We start from the raw sequence: 24,023 nt of genomic DNA on the forward strand, positions 1-24,023 counted from the left end.
GTGGGCTCTAGATCGCAGGCTCAGTAGTTGTGGCACATGGGCTTAGTTGCTCTGCGGCATGTGGGATCTTCCCGGACCAGGGATCAAACCCGTCTCCCCTGCATTGGCAGAAAGATTCTTATCCACTGCAGCACCAGGGAAGTCATCCTAGACTTTGTTAAAATGCATGAGTTCTGTTCGTTTATGAGAATGTTTATGATGCAAGAGTATTTATTATACCCTAAATCAACTTAAATATATGAGGTTAAGGATTTACAGTTCTCATCCATTTTGGTCATTTCCCTCTTCAGTGTGTTCACTTTCCTCATTTTACTCTTTTTTCCTAGTGGTGGTTTCTGTGACTTTTAGGTTAAGAGGAACAAGAAGATAAGATTATCTACTAATGAGTGAGAATTACTCACCACTTTGCTTTTTTGGTAATAGCTAAACTCTCCACTTTAATCCAGTTTTTTTTCTTTCTTTCCACAGGCACCAGGTGTTGAAGGTTATTGTATGAGGTTATCTTGAGGTTCTCTCTCTCATTCTCTGTCTCTCTCTCTCTGTCTCTTTCTCTGTCTCTTTTTTTGTTGGTGGTGGTAAATTTTCCCCAAGTGGTGATGATGATGATAGCGATGATATAAGTTAATTTTAGGGGGTAAAATTCTTTGAGTTTTAATGTTTATTTAAATCTGAATTTTAAAACATATTATTATATGTCTGTACTCTAGATGACAATTCATGTGTCCTACCTTTTCACCCCTAATTCAGCTAAAAAAACTATTTCTTTAGCGTCTTAATCACATTCTATTATTGGTACATCTTTGTTCATCTGTTGTCCCTGGTAAATTGTGAGCTCTTTGAAGATAGAGTATGCACTTTTTCTTCCTTCTTTTATTTTTACACTCCTAGCATCTAACCCCCTTGTTCAATGTGTGTAAATAAATGAATAGATGAGTGAATTTTCATGGTATCTTATCTATGTTCAACATAAGGACTTATTTTCTAATGCATGGGGCTCTCTAAAAATAATATAGAGGTCTTTCAAGGAATTACCCACTGGTTAAAAATACTCAAGTTGAGGACTGAATGATTATCTGGAAGGACTGTGTGAGGAGATTTTCTACATAGTCGGAATTGGACATATGTTCTCCAGTTAGGATTTTACTAAGAAGCACTTACTTAAACATTTTTCCAAAAGGTTTTCCAGAGAATTTTCAACTAGATGTCCTTGAATAAAGAATTTTTAAAAATATTCTAGAGGGCTTCCCTGGTGGCGCAGTGGTTGAGAGTCCGCCTGCCGATGCAGGGGACCACGGGTTCGTGCCCTGGTCTGGGAAGATCCCACATGCCGCTGAGCGGCTGGGCCTGTGAGCCATGGCCGCTGAGCCTGAGTGTCCGGAACCTGTGCTCCGCAACCGGAGAGGCCACAACAGTGAGAGGCCAGCATACAGCCAAAAAAAACAAAAAAAAAATTCTAGAAACTTCAGAAACTTCTAGAAAATATTCTAGAAACTTCTTTTTCTTTCTGATCTTTTTTCCTAGTGATTTTTAATATAATAATAAGAACAAAGCAAAAATAATACTACTAACATAGCAATAGCATTAAGAAAATAAATGTGCCAGCCTTAAAAAAACAAAACAAAACACAACTTTATGCCATTCCTCTTTGGAATCTGAAACTCTGGCACTATCTGTGACTGTTTTGAAGGCAATAGGAGAGTTCATTCAGATGCATTATTAAGCATCTGAGTATTAACTTTCCAAACGTGTAAGCCTCCCTGGTGGTCTCTTCAATAGCTGTGTCCTCTGCATGACTTTCAGTCTTCGCCTGCAAAGAATCTTGAGAGTGCAGACCATTTTAAAGTAAAATCACTTTTGCAGAAAGGTTTGTTTCCCCTTCTTGTGCTACCCTGATATACTACTAGTTTCAAATGCCTAATTTAAACTTGAAAGAAAATTCCTGATGTCCTTGCTTTAAATTTCTAAAGATCCAATAATGTACCAGGTCTTGAGGTAATAATCTATTCATAGGTTTATAGGAACAGTGAATAAGTTAGTTGGATAAACTTAAACTATATCCAGAGCTTTAAAAAAATTCTGAAAATACTGACCACACGAATAAACTTCTCTTGCCTTTATATATGGTGAAGAACTAAACATTTAAAAAATAACAGTTGTGGGCCTCCCTGGTGGCGCAGTGGTTGAGAGTCCGCCTGCCGATGCAGGGGATACGGGTTCGTGTCCCGGTCTGGGAGGATCCCATATGCCGCGGAGCGGCTGGGCCCGTGAGCCATGGCCGCTAGGCCTGTGCGTCCGGAGCCTGTGCTCCGCAACGGGAGGGGCCACAACAGTGAGAGGCCCACATACCGCAAAAAGGAAAAAAAATAAAAAATAAAAAAAATAACAGTTGTTCTTTTGAATGTACTATGTCTGAGTATGGTTCATACCATATGATACCATGTGATTTTTTTTTCTGAGATGGAAAATTGAAGCTCAGAGCTGTCACTTAACAAGATTTGTAAAACATAAAGCTAGAATTTGAATTGAGTTATTTCTGATCCTAACACTGTTATGAAACAATATCCCTGTGATTAGGCTGAGCAAAATTTGGACTATAAGAAGAAAATGTCTATCATTTAAGTAAAGGCAAGAATAAGTTAAAAGTTTGGGAAGAATTTCATGTCAGCAATGGAATGTTTTGATAAAGCAGTTTATAGAAAAGAAATAGAGAGGAGGGTAAAAGAGACCTGGAATGGGAAGTTTCAAAAAATGTTTCAAGCTTTATTGAGATATATTTGACATATAAACTTGTTAAAGGTGTACAGTGTGATGTTCTGATACATGTATGTATTGTGAAATGATTACCACAGTAAGGTGAAGGGGGCAAAATATACCACTTTCAAATATGCTTCTTTGGCATAAGGTTTATCTTGAGCGGATTATTTTTAAGAAAGAGCAAACACAAGAGAAGCTCTGAAAACCCTGTAGAAGTTACCCCTTATAAGGGACATTTACTATTCTAAGGGAAATCTCCATTTTAAAAAAATATATATTTTTTATTTTTTTTTTTACACAGCAGGTTCTAATTAGTTATGCATTTTATACATATTAGTGTATACATGTCAAACCCAATCTCCCAATTCATCCCACCACCACCGCCCCCCTGCCACTTTCCCCACTTGGTGTCCATACGTTTGTTCTCTATACCTGTGTCTCTATTTCTGCCCTGTAAACCGGTTCATCTGTACCATTTTTCTAGGTTCCTCATATATGTGTTAATATACTATATTTGTTTTTCTCATTCTGACTTACTTCACTCTGTATGACAGTCTCTAGATCCATCCACATCTCTACAAATGACCCAGTTCCGTTCCTTTTTATGGCTGAGTAATATTCCATTATATATATGTACCACAACTTCTTTATCCATTCGCCTGTCAGTGGGCATTTAGGTTGCTTCCATGACATGGCTAGGGTAAATAGTGCTGCAATGAACATTGGAGTGCATGTATCTTTTTGAATTATGGTTTTCTCTGGGTATACGCCCAGTAGTGGGATTGCAGGGTCATATGATAATTCTATTTTTAGTTTTTTAAGGAACCTCCATACTGTTCTCCATAGTGGCTGTATTGATTTACATTCCCACCAACAGTGCAAGAGTGTTCCCTTTTCTCCATACCCTCTCCAGCATTTGTTGTTTGTAGATTTTCTGATGATGCTCATTCTAACTGGTGTGAGGTGATACCTCACTGTAGTTTTGATTTGCATTTCTCTAATAATTAGTGATGTTGAGTAGCTTTTCATGTGCTTCTTGGCCATCTGTATGTCTTCTTTGGAGAAACATCTATTTAGTTCTTCTGCCCATTTTTTGATTGGATTGTTTGTTTTTTTAATCTTGAGCTGCATGAGCTGTTTATATATTTTGGAGATTAATCCTTTGCCTGTTGATTCATTTGAAAATATTTTCTCCCATTCGGAGGGTGGTGTTTTTGTCTTGTTTGTAGTTTCCTTTGCTTTACAAAAGCTTTTAAGTTTCAATAGGTCCCATTTGTTTATTTTTGTTTTTATTTCCATTACTCTAGGAGGTGGATTAAAAAAGATCTTGCTGTGATTTACGTCAAAGAGTGTTCTTCCTATGTTTTCCTCTAAGAGTTTTATAGTGTCTGGTCTTACATTTAGGTCTCTAATCCATTTTGAGTTTATTTTTGTGTATGTTGTTAGGGAGTGTTCTAATTTCATTCTTTTACATGTAGCTGTCCAGTTTTCCAAGCACCACTTATTTTTATTTATTTATTTTTTTTTATTTTTTTATTTTTTATTTATTTATTTATTTTTTATTTTTTATTTTTTTTTCCCATCACCACTTATTGAAGAGGCTGTCTTTTCTCCATTTTATATTCTTGCCTCCTTTGTCATAGATTAGTTTGACCATAGGTGTGTGGGTTTACCTCTGGGCTTTCTGTCCTGTTCCATTGACCTATATTTCTGTTTTGTGCCAGTACTATATTGTCTTGATTACTGTACCTTTGTAGTGTAGTCTGAAGTCAGGGAGTCTGATTCCTCCAGCTCCATTTTTTTCCCACAAGACTGCTTTGGCTATTCGGGGTCTTGTGGGTCTCCATACAAATTTTAAGATTTTTTTGTTCTAGTTCTGTAAAAAATGCCATTGGTAAGTTGATAGGGATTGCATTGAATCTGTAGATTGCTTTGGGAAGTAGAGTCATTTTCACAATATTGATTCTTCCAATCCAAGAACATGGTATATCTCTCCATCTGTTTGTATCATCTTTAATTTCTTTCATCAGTGTCATAGTTTTCTGCATACAGGTCTTTTGTCTCCCTAGGTAGGTTTATTCCTAAGTATTTTATTCTTTTTGTTGCAAGGGTAAATGAGAGTGTTTCCTTAATTTCTCTTTCAGATTTTTCATCATTAATGTATAGGAATGCCAGAGATTTCTGTGCATTAATTTTGTATCCTGCAACTTTATCAAATTCATTGATTAGCTCTAGTAGTTTTCTGGTAGCATCTTTAGGATTCTCTATGTAGGGTAACATGTCATCTGCAAACAGTGACAGTTTTACTTCTTCTTTTCCAATATGTATTCCTTTTATTTCTTTTTTTCTCTGACTGCCATGGCTACGACTTCCAAAACTGTTGAATAATAGTGGCGAGAGTGGACATCTTTGTCTTGTTCCTGATCTTAGAGGAAATGCTTTCAGTTTTTCACCATTGAGAATGATGTTTGCTATGGGTTTGTCATATATGGCCTTTTTTATGTTGATGTAGGTTCTCTCTATGCCCACTTTCCAGAGAGTTTTTATCATAAATGGGTGTTGAATTTTGTCAAAAGCTTTTTCTGCATCTATTGAGATGATCATATGGTTTTTATTCTTCAGTTTCTCAGTATGGTGTTTCACATTGATTTATTTGTGTATATTGAAGAATCCTTGCATCCCTGGGATAAAACCCACTTGATCATGGTGTATGATCCTTTTAATGTGTTGTTGGATTCTGTTTGCTAGTATTTTGTTGAGGAGTTTTGCACCTATATTCTTCAGTGATATTGGTCTGCAATTTTCTTTTTTTGTAGTATCTTTGTTTGGTTTTGGTATCAGGGTGATGGTGACCTCACAGAATGAGTTTGGGAGTGTTCCTTCCTCTGCAATTTTTTGGAAGAGTTTGAGAAGGATGGGTGTTAGCTCTTCTCTAAATGTTTGATAGAATTCACCTGTGAAGCCATCTGGTCCTGGACTTTTGTTTGTTGGAAGATTTTTAATCACAGTTTCAATTTCATTACTTGTGATTGGTGTGTTCATATTTTATAGTTCTTCCTGGTTCAGTCTTGGGAGGTTATACGTTTCTAAGAATTTGTCCATTTCTTCCAGGTTGTCCATTTTATTGGCATAGAGTTGCTTGTAGTAGTCTCTTAGTATACTTTGTATTTCTGCGGTGTCTTTTGTAACTTCTCCTTTTTCATGTCTAATTTTATTGGTTTGAGTCCTCTCTTTCTTTTTCTTGATGAGTCTGGCTAATGGTTTAGCAATTTTATTTATCTTCTCAAAGAACCAGCTTTTAGTTTTATTGATCTTTGCTATTGTTTTCTTTGCTTTTATTTCATTTATTTCTGCTCTGATCTTTATGATTTCTTTCCTTCTACTAACTTTGGGTTTTGTTCGTTCTTCTTTCTTTAGTGCCTTTAGGTGTAAGGTTAGATTGTTTATTTGAGATTCTTCTTGTTTCTTAAGGTAGGCTTGTATTGCTATAAACTTCCCTCTTAGAACTGTTTGTGCTGCATCCCATAGGTTTTGGATCATCGCGTTTTTGTTGTCATTTGTCTCTAGGTATTTTTTGATTTCCTCTTTGATTTCTTCAGTGATCTCTTGGTTATTTAGTAACATTTAGCCTCCATGTGTTTGTGTTTTTCACGTTTTTTCCCCTGTAATTGAATTCCAATCTCATAGCGTTGTGGTCAGAAAAGATGCTTGATATGATTTCAGTTTTCTTAAATTTACTGAGGCTTGATTTGTGACCCAAGATGTGGTCTATCCTGGAGAATATTCCATGTGCACTTGAGAAGAAAATGTAATCTTCTGTTTTTGGATGGAGTGACCTATAAATGTCAATTAAATCTATCTCATCTATATTGTCATTTAAAGCTTGCATTTCCTTATTAATTTTCTGTGTATGATCTGTCCATTGGTGTAAGAGAGGTGATAAGTCCCCCACTATTATGTGTTACTGTTGATTTCCCCTTTTATAGCTGTTAGCAATTGCCTTATGTATTGAGGTGCTCCTATGTTGGGTGCATATATATATATATATATATATATAATTGTTATGTCTTCTTCTTGGATTGCTCCATTGATCATTATGTAATGTCCTTCCTTGTCTCTTTTAACATAGTTTCCTTCTTTCTTTCTTTCTTTCTTTTTTTTTTTTTTTTTTGCGGTTTGCGGGCCTCTCACTGTTGTGGCCTCTCCCGTTGCGGAGCACAGGCTCCGGACGCGCAGGCTCAGCGGCCATGGCTCACGGGCCTAGCCACTCCGCGGCATGTGAGAACTTCCCGGACCAGGGCACGGACCCATGTCCCCTGCATCGGCAGGCGGACTCTCAACCACCACGCCACCAGGGAAGCCCAGCATTCTTTATTTGAAAGTCTCTTTTATCTGATATGAGGTATTGTTACCACAGCTTTCTTTTGATTTCCATTTGCATGGAATATCTTTTTCCATCCCCTCACTTTCAGTCTGTATGTGTTCCTAGGTCTGAAGTGGGTCTCTTGTAGACAGCATATATATGGGTCTTGTTGTTGTGTCCATTCAGTGAGCTTGTATCTTTTGGTTGGAGCATGTAATCCATTCACGTTTAAGGTAATTATCAATATGTATGTTCCTATTACCATTTTCTTTTTTTGTTGTTGCTGTTTTTAAAGTTCCAGTGTTTTACTTATTTTTTCTCTAATTTTTTTTTATTAACAAATTTAATCAGTTATACATATACGTATGTTCCCATATCCCCTCCCTTTTGCGTCTCCCTCCCACCCTCCCTATCCCACCCCTCCAGGCGGTCACAAAGCACCGAGCTGATCTCCCTGTGCTATGCGGCTGCTTCCCACTAGCTATCTACCTTACGTTTGGTAGTGTATATATGTCCATGCCGCTCTTTCACTTTGTCGCAGCTTACCCTTCCCCCTCCCCATATCCTCAAGTCCATTCTCTAGTAGGTCTGTGTCTTTATTCCTGTCTTACCCCTATGTTCTTCATGACACTTTTTTTTCTTAAATTCCATATATATGTGTCAGTATACAGTATTTGTCTTTCTCTTTCTGACTTACTTCACTCTGTATGACAGATTCTAGGTCCATCCACCTCATTACAAATAGCTCAATTTCGTTTCTTTTTATGGCTGAGTAATATTCCACTGTATATATGTACCACATCTTCTTTATCCATTCATCCGATGATGGACACTTAGGTTGTTTCCATCTCTGGGCTATTGTAAATAGGGCTGCTATGAACATTTTGGTACATGACTCTTTTTAAATTATGGTTTTCTCAGGGTATATGCCCAGTAGTGGGATTGCTGGGTCATATGGTAGTTCTATTTTTAGTTTTTTAAGGAACCTCCATACTGTTCTCCATAGTGGCTGTACCAATTCACATTCCCACCAGCAGTGCAAGAGTGTTCCCTTTTTTCCACACCCTCTCCAGCATTTATTGTTTCTAGATTTTTTGATGATGGCCATTCTGACTGGTGTGAGATGATATCTCATTGTAGTTTTTTTTGTTGTTTTTTTTTTTTGCGGTACGCGGGCCGCTCACTGTTGTGGCCTCTCCCATTGCGGAGCACAGGCTCCGGACGTGCAGGCTCCGCGGCCATGGCTCACGGGCCCAGCCGCTCCGCGGCATGTGGGATCTTCCCAGACCGGGGCACGAACCTGTGTCCCCTGCATGGGCAGGCGGACTCTCAACCACTGCGCCACCTGGGAAGCCCCACTCATTGTAGTTTTGATTTGCATTTCTCTAATGAGTAAAGATGTTGAGCATCCTTTCATGTGTTTGTTGGCAGTCTGTATATCTTCTGTGGAGAAATGTCTATTTAGGTCTTCTGCCTATTTTTGGATTGGATTGTTTGTTTTTTTGTTATTGAGCTGCATGAGATGCTTATAAATTTTGGAGATTAATCCTTTATCAGTTGCTTCATTTGCAAATATTTTCTCCCATTCTGAGGGTTGTCTTTTGGTCTTGTTTATGGTTTCCTTTGCTGTGCAAAAGCTTTTAAGTTTCATTAGGTCCCATGTGTTTATTTTTGTCTTTATTTCCATTTCTCTAGGAGGTGGGTCAAAAAGGATCTTGCTGTGATTTATGTCATAGAGTGTTCTGCCTATGTTTTCCTCTAAGAGTTTGATAGTGTCTGGCCTTACATTTAGGTCTTTAATCCATTTTGAGCTTATTTTTGTGTATGGTGTTAGGGAGTGATCTAATCTCATACTTTTACATATCCCTGTCCAGTTTTCCCAGCACCACTTATTGAAGAGACTGTCCTTTCTCCACTGTACGTTCCTGCCTCCTTTATCAAAGATAAGTTGACCATATGTGCATGGGTTTATCTCTGGGCTTTCTATCCTGTTCCATTGATCTATCTTTCTGTTTTTGTTCCAGTACCACACTGTCTTGATTACTGCATCTTTGTGGTATAGTGTCAAGTCAGGGAGCCTGATTCCTCCAGCTCCATTTTTCGTTCTCAAGATTGCTTTGGCTATTAGGGGTCTTTTGTGTTTCCATACAAATTGTGAAATTTTTTGTTCTAGTTCTGTGAAAAATGCCAGTGGTAGTTTGACAGGGATTGCATTGAATCTGTAGATTGCTTTGGGTAGTAGAATCATTTTCACAACGTTGATTCTTCCAATCCAAGAACATGATATATCTCTCCATCTATTTGTACCATCTTTAATTTCCTTCATCAGTGTCTTATAATTTTCTGCGTCAGGTCTTTTGTTTCTTAATTGTTATGGGCTTGTTTTTGTAGGTCCTTTTCTTCTCTTGTGTTTCCTACTTAGAGAAGTTCCTTTAGCATTTGTTTTAGAACTGGTTTGGTGGTGCTGAATTCTCTTAGCTTTTGCTTCTTTGTAAAGCTTTTGATTTCTCCATTGAATCTGAATGAGATCCTTGCTGGGTTGAGTAATCTTGGTTGTAGATTCTTCCCTTTCATCACTTTAAATATGTCATGCCACTCCCTTCTGGCTTGTAGAGTTTCTGCTGGGAAATCAGCTGTTAACCTATGGGAGTTCCCTTCTATGTTATTTGTTGTTTTCCCCTTGTTGCTTTCAATAATTTTTCTTTGTCTTTAATTTTTGTCAATTTGATTACTGTGTGTCTCGGTGTGTTTCTCCTTGGGCTTATCCTGCCTGGGACTCTGCTCTTCCTGTACTTGGGTGTCTATTTCCTTTCCCATGTTAGGGAGGTTTTCGACTATAATCTCTTCGAATATTTTCTCGGGTCCTTTCTCTCTCCTCCTTCTGGGACACCTATAACGCAAATGTTTTTGCATTTAATGTTGTCCCAGAGGTCTCTTAAGCTGTCTTCATTCCTTTTCATTCTTTTTTCTTTATTCTTTTCTGCAGCAGTGAATTCCACCCTTCTGTCTTCCAGGTCACTTATCCGTTCTTCTACCTCAGTTATTCTGCTATTGATTCCTTCTAGTGTATTTTTTATTTCAGTTATTGTATTGTTCATCTCTGTTTGTTTGTTCTTTAATTCTTCTAGGTGCTTATTCTTTAATTCTTCTAGGTCTTTGTTAAACATTTCTTGCATCTTCTTTATTTCTGCCTCCATTCTTTTTCCAAGGTCCTGGGTCATCTTCACTATCATTATTCTGAATTCTTTTTCAGGAAGGTTGCCTATCTCCACTTCATTTTGTTGTTTTTCTGGGGTTTTATCTGGTTCCTTCATCTGGTACAAAGTCCTCTGCCTTTTCATTTTGTCTATCTTTCTGTGAATGTGGTTTTCCTTCCACAGGCTGCAGAATTGTAGTTCTTCTTGCTTCTGCTGTCTGCCCTCTGGTGGATGAGGCTATCTAAGAGCCTTGTCAGGAAATCTCCATTTTTAAGGTTGTCTCTCTCTTTCTGTACTGGGAAGAGGAGGATGAACTCTAAGTCTGTAGAAACTCACACTAGTGGAGAAAGCAAGGAGTTAAATCTACATAACAACCATACCTTTGTTTACTCTGCTTTTCCTGGTAACCTCCCGTAACTGGCCTTGCACCAGCCCCTAACATCTTTCTTTTGTGTTTAGCTGGGGATGGTACTTAAGGTGGTGGTTTGGGCCATTTGGGGGCTTCACTCAATTTTCTTGAGAATTTCCCATGTCTACAGGAGATATACATATTTTTAAACTTATGTGTGTTTTTCTTTTGTTAATCTTTCTTGATACACGTATATATTGTATCTCAGCTAAGAAGCTAGAGGGGTAGAGGAAAAATTATTTTTCCTCCCCTACAAAAGTTAGTTAACACTTCCATCACCTCACATAATTATTAATTTTTTTTTGGTGTGGTGATAACATGTAAAATCTATTCTCTTAGCAACTGTTAAGTATATAATACAGTATCATTAACTGTTATCACAATGCTGTATATTAGATCCTCCAAACTTATCCATCTTATAACTGGTAGTTTATACCCTTTGATCAAATCTCCTTATTTCCCTCACCTCCCAGCCCCTGGCAACCCCCATCCTACTCTCTGATTTTATCAGTTTGGCTTATGATCTGATGGCCCCTTATAGCAGAAAACTGATGGATGTGAGTCAGTTAGTCCAGGTATATAGAGAAGGAGAATTAGAGACAGAATTAGTGTTTGGTTCCAAGACAAATTAGTGTTTGGAGCAAAATTTGCCACCTTGAAATATGTCTCTTTCTTTGACATGAGAATTAATTTAGGCTGATTATTTTTAAGGCCCAGAAGACTCAGGAAGAACATTTGCCCTTTCCCCTAACAGCCTAAAAGGACGTATTAGATAGATGACTTTTTCCAAGAAGGGATCGATCACCATGGATAACCACAGTATGAAATAAGTGTTCAGACAGGGAGGAACCCAGCAAAGTCTGTTAAAATTCCTCTCTGAGTCCCACTGTCTCTGTATGGCCCAGCAAACATTTGTTTACCAAATGTTTCTTTTCCATCTCCATGTGAATTGCCTTCCTGCCTTTGAATTCCCAAACAGCTATGCCCAACATGCTCTTTTGTCTTTATCTGAAAATGGTATTGGATTGGCCAAAAAGTTTGTTCAGGTTTTTCCATAACAGGGAAGAGCCGAATGAACTTTTTGGCCAACCCAATATTTAAGGTGAAGGTTTCAGCCATTTTGGTGAGTTATTCAGTTTTCCTGGGTCTCTCCCATGTATACACAGTATTAAACTTTTGTTTGATGTTCTCCTGTTAATCTGCCTCATGTCAGTTTAATTCTTAGACCAGCCAGAGAACCTCGAAGGGTAGAGGAAAATTTCTTCCTCCACGACAACCCCAAGACAGGAGCAGGCTTGGTGAAATCATGAAACAGTAAAGAGCCAAGTGGAACTAGAACCAAATAGCCGGAGATGGGGAGGGCGTTTGCTCTGAGATGAAGTTCGGTAATGGAGGTCAGATGGCATATCATAAACTGTGAGACAGAATAGATGTTAGGCATTAAGGAGTGATGGAGCAGTGCTAAACTAGAGTGTAGACCCAAACTAAGGACCTTTGGCTTAAATTTTACAATAAGAAAACACAGTTCTAACTGCTAAAACGCATTAAAAAGATGGTATTCAACCAGTAGACCACTAGTTTGGAATTCCTAATTTAATTCAGCACCTTCCTTTTATAGAAAAAATGTTCTGGGCCCATAGAAGTTTAGTGTCACAACTAACAGATGTCAAAACGTTGTTTTAAAAATGCCCATTTATCTTCCCCTTCCTCTACAAAATATGTTGTGACTTGTCAACATTTTAGAAAAGGGGTTTGAACACAAGCTAGGAGAAACTCAAGTTCCAAGGAAAGCTTGGAGTGCCTTAGAAACCATGAGATTTCATTGCATAATCTATAAGAACAAGTTTACTTTTAAAACTGGTTTGTTAAATCCCTAAATCCCCTTGATAGAGGTGAAATTGCACCACCAGTTGTACTTCCATTGATGTAACTGGGTGAAATGACTTCTGGGTCAAGTTAATCCTTTCCTTTTTCTATCTAGCTCTACAGGAGCCATCATTTTAGATGATAAGGACTCTTCTTCTCCCCTAGTACACATTTATCTATCTTATCTTTTAGAATGTTAAGCCTTAGGAATGCAGCCAGAGTCTGTCAGTGCCTGCATCATGTGGTATTTACTCTGTGAAACATGATGAAATGGAAAGACATACCATATAGTTGAATGTCCCATGTTCTAGGGCCTAGTGTGTTTATATGTCTTTTTTTATTTCAGTCCCAAAGAATAAGATAAAATAATATATGCTATATGAAAGCTTCTGACATACAGTAACTTATTTTTAATAACCTCCTAATTATTCCCATATCTAATTTAACAGTTATGGTAAAGATTCTAGTGCATTTGTAGGTGTTGCTAAATCTCAGTTTCCCTTATGTGTTTCCATAAGCTACAGAATATATGCAGAATAGTGTCTAACACATAATAGTTGAGGCATGGCTAATTGGATGGATGGATGGATGGATGGATGGATGGATGGATGGATGGATGGATGGGTAGACAGACATGTGAATAAATTAATGAATCAATACATTGAATAGCTTTCCAGAATTGAGCAATTTAGTTAATCTTGATTGGCATCTAATATTTCATCTGGTCATTGACAACCTCTAAAATTACATTCAACTCTGAAATTGTATGATTCTATAATAGTATTTATTTATATCACACACATTTTCAGACCCACATCATATGTTGAAAAATATTTCTTCTTTATATTTAAAGTTAGATATATTAGCAGTTACATACATGAGATTATATGGATATGGGGCTCTTTTGAGTCACAAAAAGTTGAATTGAGTTAAATTCCTCTTAGGGATACAGTGATATGTATTGCTATATTTTTACTAGAGTGTTATGGCTTCATCAAAAAAACTTAGGTACTCATAGGAATGTTGAGAACAATAATGAGATTCCCTCATTTTATAACTGAGGGGACTGAGACATGGAATGATCAAAACAATCTTGGTCTGATCTTGTTCATCATTACCCAAGATTCTTTTAGGCTTACGGATTTTTGACAAGCAAAATCAGAAAAGTCTTTCAAAGTCAATGGGACAGAAGTCAAATATTAAATTTGGATGAATGAAAACATAACATGTTGAAGTTTCTTATAGCTGTATCCCCTTTGTAATCATGAGACACTCTTCTAAAGAGCTTCAACCAAAAATCCTAAAATCTTTGCAGATTTTTCTTTACCTGATGTGTTAAATTAAAAAATTAATCCAGTGCCCTCAGATCTATGTTTCTTGTTTTACAAAGTAGTTAATTGATTAGCCAAGGTCTAAACAAATCTTCCTACATGACTCATTGATCAAAATAAGATTCGAGAGCTCATTAACTCAGTTGTCAGATACATTTATTTCTTCATAAGCTCCTTTTTTCCTACTAACCTTTCACAATAGTAAAAGCAAAAGAGCTTATCTACTTTTATGTTTCACCAAGCATATATCAGCTACCATTATGTTCTTTTCCAAAGGAAATTTTAGAGAAAATGTACATTCCAAAATATTTTATTTGGAGGATGAAATCTCCAAACATCAAACTATTTAGTGGATTATTGTAGCTTTAAACAAGGGAAAATGTAGCCACTAAATATTCCTATTTTGATATCATTAATTACTTGTACAATCCAACCGTAACACAAAATACCAACTTAGTAAGTGAAGGATCTTTGGAAAATGTTCTTTGGATTTTGCTTATGGCGAGGGGACTCATTGGCAGATGCTTTCATGTTTTATCACTAAAATTTGAATCGATTGGTGATGAATCTAATCTTATATTTATTCACAGCTCCTATGTACAGGACTTCAGCTCCACTTGGGTAAGTGGTACCATACTTTCAGGCATCAATTCCAATCTATATTTCTAAGATATCATCTTTTGCTAGGGTGCCTTTATAACTTATCCAGTTTTGAGAGTGAAAGATAGTACTATTAATAATTATGCTAGAACAAACAAGTTCTATCCCACAGGGACTTGTGATCACCCTGCATTTAGTTGAATAAATGACAGGTCTTACCATAACTGCTCTCTCCTCGACATGAGTCTGATTTCTCACTAAAGAGTATTTTGCACGTTATTATTCCAGAATGTCTTTCACTACAAACTCTTTCCCTCCAGATTTTCTAATTCTATGCATCTCAGGTTTCACTTTTGCAGTGAAGTTCCCTGGTCCCCTAGCTCTCATTGATTGATCTTTCTGAGCAGTACTTAAGAGTTTGCACTGTACATCATCATTGGCTCTGAAATTGTTTGCTCTTGTTTCATATATGTGTAAGTTTTATCTTCCAAAATGTACCATGGGTTTCCCAAAAGCAGGGAGGGATGCATTGTACTTTTTCCTCTCCAGCAGACTTGACATAGGAATAACCAGCTAACCCTGCGATCATATATTGAATGATTAAACTGGGCATGGTATTTTTTTTTCCTCTCACACTTATCTCTACCCTTCTCATTGTGCTCCAGCCATACTGGCCTACTTCCTATTTCTTCAAGATGCCAACCACGATGACTCTGCAGTACTCATTCAGTTAGCCTATCATGTATTTTCTTCCCTTTATTTGCAGGTTGATTTTTCTACCTTACTTCAGGCTCCTGTTCCAAAGTTACTTCTTTAGAAAAGAGTTCCTTGGAACTATCTGTATTATGTCCACTTTCACCCCTTTAGCCTTACTCCCTTAGCTTCTCTCCTTGCTTTATTGCTAGTCTTTATAGTTCTTTTTTCCTTCCTAATGTCAAATACAAAGATACCACCCCTCCCCCCAATAATAACTAAGTCATATCTTGTTCATCTATTACCAACACCTAGAAGTGTGCTAGGAACATAGAAGGTGCTCAAGAAATTCATGTATCTATTAAAAGAATATGGCAGAGGAAGAAAAATATGCCCAAATAAACACTGGTAGTGGTGATGAAGGGAAGTATGGAGCAGTTTATTTGAAAGAGAATGTGAATCATGTTTTCAGAGTATAGAACCTATATTTCTGTGCTTGAACTCAGATCTGTCCTTCAACCTCATTCCCCATGAAGTTTCTGCCAGGTACACCATGCTGAACGATCACCAAGGCTAACATAAATTCTAAGAAATTTTCCATTTCTAGAAATCCTTCACATATTTCCCCCATGAGGAGTTGAATAGAAACTAAGATCTGTTCTGAAATTCTTTCTTAGTTGAAGAACCAAAAATGAGCAAGTATGGCCATCATGCAGAGATCATTTTTTCCTCATTAGATAATTGCATCTGAGAAGGAAAGAGGATAGAAAAACATATTATAGCAGTCTTAGATATATAGCACATCACCGCTCCTTACAAGACAAATTTAACCTCTGTTGCTTTAAAATAACCATATATAGGCTATATATATATACAGTATTTTAATGGCTTTTCTCTTTTGTGCTGTCAGTGTAGATAAAACTTAACTGCTTCCTGTTAAGATCCTTTTCTAGAAATGTGGCAGTACATGTAAAATTTGTTAGGCCATCAACCCACTCTATTTTTCCTGGAAACAGCACCCTTGAGAGCTGCTCTTTCCCATCTATGGTTATATGGTTGGAATAGAAGCTGCTGCCTTTCAATATGATTCAGGCAGTGAAGACACGGCCCAAGGTCAGACCATCATCAGAGCTTAAGGTGTATACCTGATCAAACCCAGACCAATGAGCATCCTCCCCAGTGATTTGTCCAGTTTGAGCTAGAAGGAAAGCCCTTTCATCCTTGGCCACAGAAGGCTGGAAATGGCTATATTTCCTATATTACCCTTTATGTGTAGAAAGGCAGTGTTCTCTAGTAAAAATCAAAGGCAGTCAATAAAACTAAAACATAAAACAAAGTAAAACACACACACCCCAAAACAAAAGTGTAAAATAGAGTTTGACTACATTTGAGTTCCTGGTTCCAGTTGCCCAGGAAAAACTCTAAAACCACTCTTTCCTTTGCCTTAATTAAGTGAATCAAGAAATTCTTCTCCGGAACATTGTGCACATTTGATTTTCTGCTGCTCATTTTTTGGCCTCCTAAGCAAACTCTAATTTATGTTGCAAACCTTTTTTTGAGGGCTCTTTTCCTGTGATGCCTCTCCTGAAATCTCACTTCTCCTCTACCAAATTCTATTTTGTGTTCATCCTTCTATAACTGCATGTCTTATTGCAGTGCATTTTTGCATGTGAGTTTCTACTGCTGTCTTACATGCCCTATGAAGAGCAAGGTTCTGTATTTAATTTCCATCACTAGAACTCAGTACTTTCATGTCAAAGATTAGGTTCTCAGTAAGTGAAGTAATAAACAACCTTGGAAGGGGGCTCTTTTTGTCTTGCTAAGAAAGTAAGGGTACTCCACCAGAGGTCACTCCTAAAATATTTGACAGAAATAATAACTCAAAAGTAAGTAAATATACAGCAACAAAATAATGAAACTGACATTGGAGGCAAAGGCTTTCTTGCTATATTATATACAACCTTTTGGTCAATGCCCATCTTTTCCTCTTGAAATCTCAGTTATACTCTCTTTCTGTAGAAATGCCTCATCAAAAATACTTTTCTCTTGCTCTGCTCTTCTTTTGAGTATTTTATTATAACCTCTAAATTAAATGACACTCAAAATTATTTACATTTGAAACAGTATGTAATCGTATTATATGAGATATTAAAAGTTTCCACATCTAAATATTGTTCTACTTAATTCACTTTGCTTCATGCTTCATAATGTAACTTTTAACATTCGTAATGTGTTTACTTCTAGTGTATTTTGCATTTTGCTCTTTATTAAACAGGAAGTATAAGAACAGCAAGAAAGTCTTACATAGATTGGCAGTAGTCATTTTACTGGATTGTTTGATTTCACAACATGCATGCTCATGTAAAATTATACATGTACCATACATTCATATAACCTTCTATAATTTCATCATCCAGATGGATTTCAGGGAGGGACATTTAAAATATATTTGTGTGAAAATTAGATTTAAGTTGAAAAGTGTCCAAGGAAAAATATAGAGTAATACTTTTGTTATTATAATTATGCAATTAGGAGAAGATTCAAATAGAGTATACACAGAAAAAAGGCTTAGTACAAGGTGTTTATCTTGGCACTGGCAGGAGTGGAGATAGTTTTACCTAAAGTTTATTAGAAAAGCATCACCTTTGGTAAATCCAAGCTAAATTTTGAGCATAATTATCTCTAGAGTCACATACTTTCTTCCCCAATAGAATGACATTTGTTTAAATTTATATATTTTTTTCTGTGTCAAAAGTTCAACCTTGCAGCTGTTTTAACCATTCAGGAAAATATAATAAAATGACCAAATATTTAATCTCCACATTAGAGAAAACTTATTGATATGCGAGAACTCAAAATTGTTTCCACATCTTAAATTTCCCCATGACTTACTCTAGGCTATCATGAGCATTGAGTATATAGTTAGAGAGCTGGCATAAGTGCTACAATGTTGACCCTGAACTGGATGCTAAGGATACTTGGTTAACTCTCTATCATAAAGACAATTTCAGGGTCTGTAACCTAGCATTCCAAGGCTCTCTATTTTCTGATTCTCTATTGTCATTTCTCATTTCTCACCATTCATTTACAACTTCACACTATATAGTCCAAACATATGGAACTCATTACAGTTATCCAAATATGTCTTCATAATCTTTTGTGTGTTTGTGTGTGTATTTGCTTCATCTGCCAAGCACATTTTTCTCACCCCTCAGTAACTGTGACAGAGTATTTTTTGAAGATGGGTAGGTTTTCATTAGGTGCTTGACTTAAGCATAAAGCACCCTAAATTTAATCTCAGCTTTGTCACTGACTAACTCTCTAGTTGGGAGGTAGTTGCATAATCTCTCTCTGTAGCTCAGTTTCTTCATGTGTAAATTGGCACTATTATAGTATCTAGAAGGTGTGTATGTGTGTATGGATATGTTCTCTTCACACAATTTCAGGCATTTAGGGAATGTTTGTTAAGTGTAAAGACTTCTTCCAAAAGAAATTAATAAAGCTAAATAATATAATTTTCTCTATACAGTTATTTCTCTGGCCTGAGGCTGCATGGATAGAAAAATACAATACTTTTAGTGAGAAACTGAGTTTGTGTGTGTGTGTGTATTAGAATAGATTCCAAAACTGAGAATACACTGGGATTTTTGCTCTATTTCCGGTAGTCACCAGAAATACCTCATCATGCTCACATACTAGTAAAAAATCATCAAATTTTCCTGGTGATTTTATAAAAATACAATTTCCATGTTCCCCACTCCCCTCAACCCCATAAGATGTTGACTCTGAAGGTCTGGAGTAAAGCTGCAGTGTCAGTTAATTCTAATTCACAGTCAGATCGGGGTGCCCGCCATGCTCATCTCCTCTCCCTCCTTCTCCTTCCGTCTGTATTGTTCTGATGTCTCTTATTATATTCAATTACTGCATTCTGTCCTGTCTGAAAAGCTAAGTGAAGGCAGCCCAATTCTGCCTCTGTTGCTATGCATTCATTCATTTATTCTTGTCACAAATCCTTACTGAGAGATTTTTGTGTCACACGTACTGTGCTACCTGTTAGGTATACATTGTTTACTGTTTGGTATAAAAGCAGTACTGCTAACTATTAGGAATTCAAGCTGCCTGGGTTGTAATCCAGGCTGAATTAATACTAACTGCTGTGTATCACTGCGTGGTCTCTAACCTCAGTCATCCTTGCTTCATCCACATCTCTAGCATGTGGATATCATTGTCCCCAACTCTCCCTATTTTTTGTGAGGCTTCATATGAGATCTCTATTGTCACCTGATAGGTTCACATACATGTCTGTTATATATATATATATATATATATATATATTATTAATAGTAATATTAGTAGAGAGACAACATAAAACATAAACAAGTGAAAACTTATAAGGTGTGATAAGTTCTATGAAGGGCACAATTGGATGCTTGAGAAATATCAGAGAAACAGGATTCGGTAAAGTAATTAAAGAAAGTTTCTTGAGAAGGTGTTAGTTAAGTTGGTATGTGGAAGATAAAAGTGGAAATGGCCCAAGAAAACCAAGGGTAAAGCATTTTTGGCAAAGGGAAAAGCATATCTAAAGTTTTACATCAGGGAAACATCTGGAATACTCCAGAAACTGCGATTGCTGCTTACAGTGAGAAAACAGTTAGCTATTTCAAAGGGGTTAATGCCCAAGGCTCAAAATCTGCTGAAGCACCTGCATCCCCTAAAGCCATTGTCCGCCCCAGGGCATGGCATCTGCCCCTGCAGTGATGGTCAGTGTTCCTGCTGAAGGCACATCAGGTTGTCTGTTTAAGCTGTGACAAGCAAGGCCAAGATTGATCTCTGGGATATTTACTCACCTAGAGCTTCTCTTTCATTCTGACCCTGTGTCTCCTTTTATCTGAAAATTTCATATGGTGCCACCAGCCCAAAGCTGTGCCTCTGTAAATTTGAAATGTCTTATAGAAGTTTTACTGAATCCGTTCTTTTAGACTCATCTTTAGGTACATGTTGTTGCCGAGTGGTTGAGAATTGAACTCCAGCATCATATTATGATGTATACTCCCACTTTGCAACTTAATTGCTAGATGACATTTTATTTACATTTTTAACTTGTTGCATTAAAAAATTAAATACAAACTTAGTAGCTTAAAATAACACCCATTTATTGACACACTTCGGATGGTTAGAAGTGAGGACACAACATGACTGTACTCTCAGCCCAGGGTTTCACAAAGCTTAAATCAAGGTCTCAGCCAGGCTCTCATCTTAAAGTCAAGGTGGTCTTCCAAGTTCACATGATTATGGCTTAAATCAGTTCTTTGCTGCTGTGCTATTGAGGCCCCATTTCCTTGCTGGCTGTGAGCCAGGAGCTGCTCCCAACGTCTGGACACTCTGTTCCTTTCCATGTGGCCCCCTCCATCTTCAAAGCCAGGAACAGAGAATCTCCCTCTGTTGAAGACTCCTCATTCTTCAAATGCTGTCTATAGGAAGAGCCTGGTTCTTGTTAAGGTCATTAGGTCATACCTATCAATCACCTCCCTTCTAAAAATTCAACTGTGCTGTATAACATAACCTAATCCCGGGAGGAACTATCCCATCATATTCAGAGTGCACATCCACAGTAGAAGAGAGGGGCAGAAATCTTGGGGGCTGTCTTAGAATTCTACCTGGCACACCTTGTCAAGACTTCAAGCCATAGGTTCCTTCTCTGTAAATCAAGGATGATAATGGTTCTTTGCCTTTCGATTTCTGTGATGAATAAATGAGGTAGTCAATGTAAAGTGATTGCTGTGGTCACTAGCATGTGAAAGCTCTTTAAAATATCAGTGCTGTTTCACTGTTATAACTACTACCCCCACCACCAGCACCTCTACTACCACTGATGAGTTCAATGTAAGTCTGTGGTCTGTGGCAGATGGCATATCATTTGTATTCATGTTTCCCCCTTTTTCTCACTCTAAGATGATTATTTGCCTAAGAAACCAAAGACTCTATTGGCTCCAAACAGATCACTGGAAGATTTTCTTCGTCATTCTTCCGTTAGGAACATGATTCCTTGAGTAAATACAATGGAGCTTCCACAAGTGCCCATTTTTCTCCAACAAACACACATCCACGCCCACACAAACACACACACATACATATGCACCCCAAATTAACTCTTCAAAGAGAGAGGGTTGATTATTTAACATGTGTGTTATAATCAGACAAAACTGCATTTATGTCCTGGCTCTACTAGGATATTTAACTTCAGAGAGCCTCTACTTCCTTCCCTATAATAAAGGTACATTAACAATGATGGCCATATAGAGTGGTTGTTAGAATTAAGTTACTCTATAGTGACTTCCAGATAAATTGTAGCTATCGTGATTAATATAAATCTACCACAATTTATCATACAGCTTATGAAAACTACTCAAGCTGAAAATTTCCAACCTGGGATACTTAAAAATATATTAAATGTGCTATTCCATTTAATTTTTTTAAACTAGAAACGACAAACAAACATGTCTAATTGTCCACCTTAAATTAAGCTTTCCCGCCCAGATGTCCAAAGGATGAGAGCTTAAAAACAAAAAATATCACTTTGTAATATTTCATTTTTGCTTGTATTCTTTCTAATTTATTCTGGGTGAAATCTCAAACCCTTTTCATCGTAGGACATGAGAAATGCTGTATATGGGGGGGTTTCGATGGATGTGACATTTGGGGGCATCCCAGTTAGTTTTTCTTACCCTGTGCATTCATGCTGATTGTTCATGAACAGTGGTGATGTGGTCACTTCAATTTGTGACATCTCCTGTTTCTCCACCTGAGTCACTTCACTCCAGATGTGTTATCCCTACAGAGAACAAGCAAAGAGACACAGCTGCAACCACAGTATCAGTGAATGCTTTTCATAAAATGGAGATTAAAAGGGGGGTGGGGGGAAATCTATCTGCTCTCTGAACACCCTAAAGAGCTTGAAATGCATGTGGTGACACTCAACATTTTTCATTCATTGGTGTATATCTCCAAGGTTGAGCTGCTTTATTATGTTTAAAAATAATATTGCCATTTTCATTTTCTCTTCTTTCCTTTTTGAATGACATAGAGTTATGTTCCAGAATTCAAAGTGCATTCCAGGTAAAGCCATGCTCAATTGAAGGGTGATTTCTGTTGTCTGAGATTAACATTTTGATTGTACACTTAAGCATTTAATGTTGCATTTTGGGCTAAACAGTCATTTATTCTCTAAGGAAATACTTGTTGAACACCTACTTTTGGCCAAGTACAAAGAACTGAGGATGCAGGTATGTGGTATAGAGTTGTGTTAGAAAAGCAGATTCTGGAGCCGGACTGTCCTGGACTACCACTTACTGGCTGAGGGACCTTGGGCAAGCTACCTAATTTATTTTTGTCTCAGTTTGTTTATCCATGTAATGTGGATAATAATAGTACCTACCTCATAAGGTTGCAAGAAGGCGTAACCAAGTTAATATTTGTAAAATGCTTTAAAACACTGCCTGACACATAAGAAGTTCTAGGTAAGTTGAAAAAGCAATAAAAAAAAAAGGTCACATTTACCTTCCTGTGGCTCACAGTCTTTGGGGGCAGGTGGGAAAAGGACCACTAAATGGCTGTACATTAGGTGTTACGCTGTTACTTCTATGAAATTTTAGTTATTAATAGTACACCTAATGCAGTTGGGACTAGGAGGTGTGAGAACAGGAAAACCTTCAAGAAAAGATGATGCTTGACTTACCTTTTGAAGACTAGGTAGGAGTTGATGAAGAAAAGGAGAGAAATACAGGCCCGGTGTTCCTTACAGAGCAAAATGTAGCAGAGCAGCCAAGCAGTGAGACTCTGGAGGGTGTCATACGTGAGGAGGGCTGCAGAAGTAGGTAGGCATCAGGTGATGGAGAGCATGTGTGTTGATTTTTTATATTCTTCCTCTGAGGGCAGCAAAGAGTCACTGACGTACTTAGACCAGAAGTCATCACGATTACAGGGATCAGGCGTGCTGTGTTAGAACGGTCATTCCAGTAGGCATGAGAGGGAAAGAGACTAATGGTAGGGAGAACATCCAGGAGCCTGAGGCAATAGCCTTGGGCCTGATGAGTCAACAGCAGTGGAGTAAAGGTGGGAAGACAGACACAGTACTTGACTGATGGGAAGAGAGCAGCACAGGAAAGAAATGTGGGCCCCCAGGTGAGGAAACACAAGGAAACTGATTTACTAACCATTCCCCATTCCTGATGTAGTTCATCCATTCACATAACGTGGCAAAGAGGAAAAAAAAAAGGTCATTACATTTTGACAATATGGATCACAAATATTTCATCAGTGGAACTTTATGAATCAGTGGAACACAACATTAGACCAAGGGCACCTGCTTTTATAATTAGTGAATTAGAAAAGAGTGGAGTTAGAAAGTATCTAATCCACTCTCCCTTGGATCAGAGAAGTTAAGGATTTAGATGAGATTTAGGTACTTTCTTAGCTTCAGCACAGTTAAAATTACATGAACTCTAATTATTTAAACCTGGTTTAAATGAATCGTAATCACTAGAGCTGTCAACCTGGGGAAGTCCCTGTTTTGTCATCTGTAAAATGGCTAAAAGGTGTCTACTTCACTTAAAATTTTGTACTATGATGTATATAGGTTGTCTAGTTCCTGCTACATGTTAGATCCTGAAATAAATTATAAGGATGGGAGCCACTTCCATTTATTAATATTTCCAATATTTCACCCATAAAGAATTTGAGTTGGTTTAAAATAAGAAGACATGCATTAAATAATATGACTGCTGAGGTAGAAATTAAACATAAAGACCAAA

General features: G+C 37.4%; 1 long non-coding RNA gene across 2 annotated transcripts in view; it reads left to right on the forward strand.

Annotated features, from left to right (window-relative positions):
• LOC132480156 (uncharacterized) overlaps positions 1-24,023 on the forward strand; it is a 424,604-nt gene that overhangs the window by 254,147 nt on the left and 146,434 nt on the right. The gene's annotated exons all lie outside the window — the stretch shown is intronic.

The sequence above is a fragment of the Mesoplodon densirostris genome, chromosome 19 (genome assembly GCF_025265405.1).
Source record: "Mesoplodon densirostris isolate mMesDen1 chromosome 19, mMesDen1 primary haplotype, whole genome shotgun sequence".
Classification (NCBI taxonomy): domain Eukaryota; kingdom Metazoa; phylum Chordata; class Mammalia; order Artiodactyla; family Ziphiidae; genus Mesoplodon; species Mesoplodon densirostris.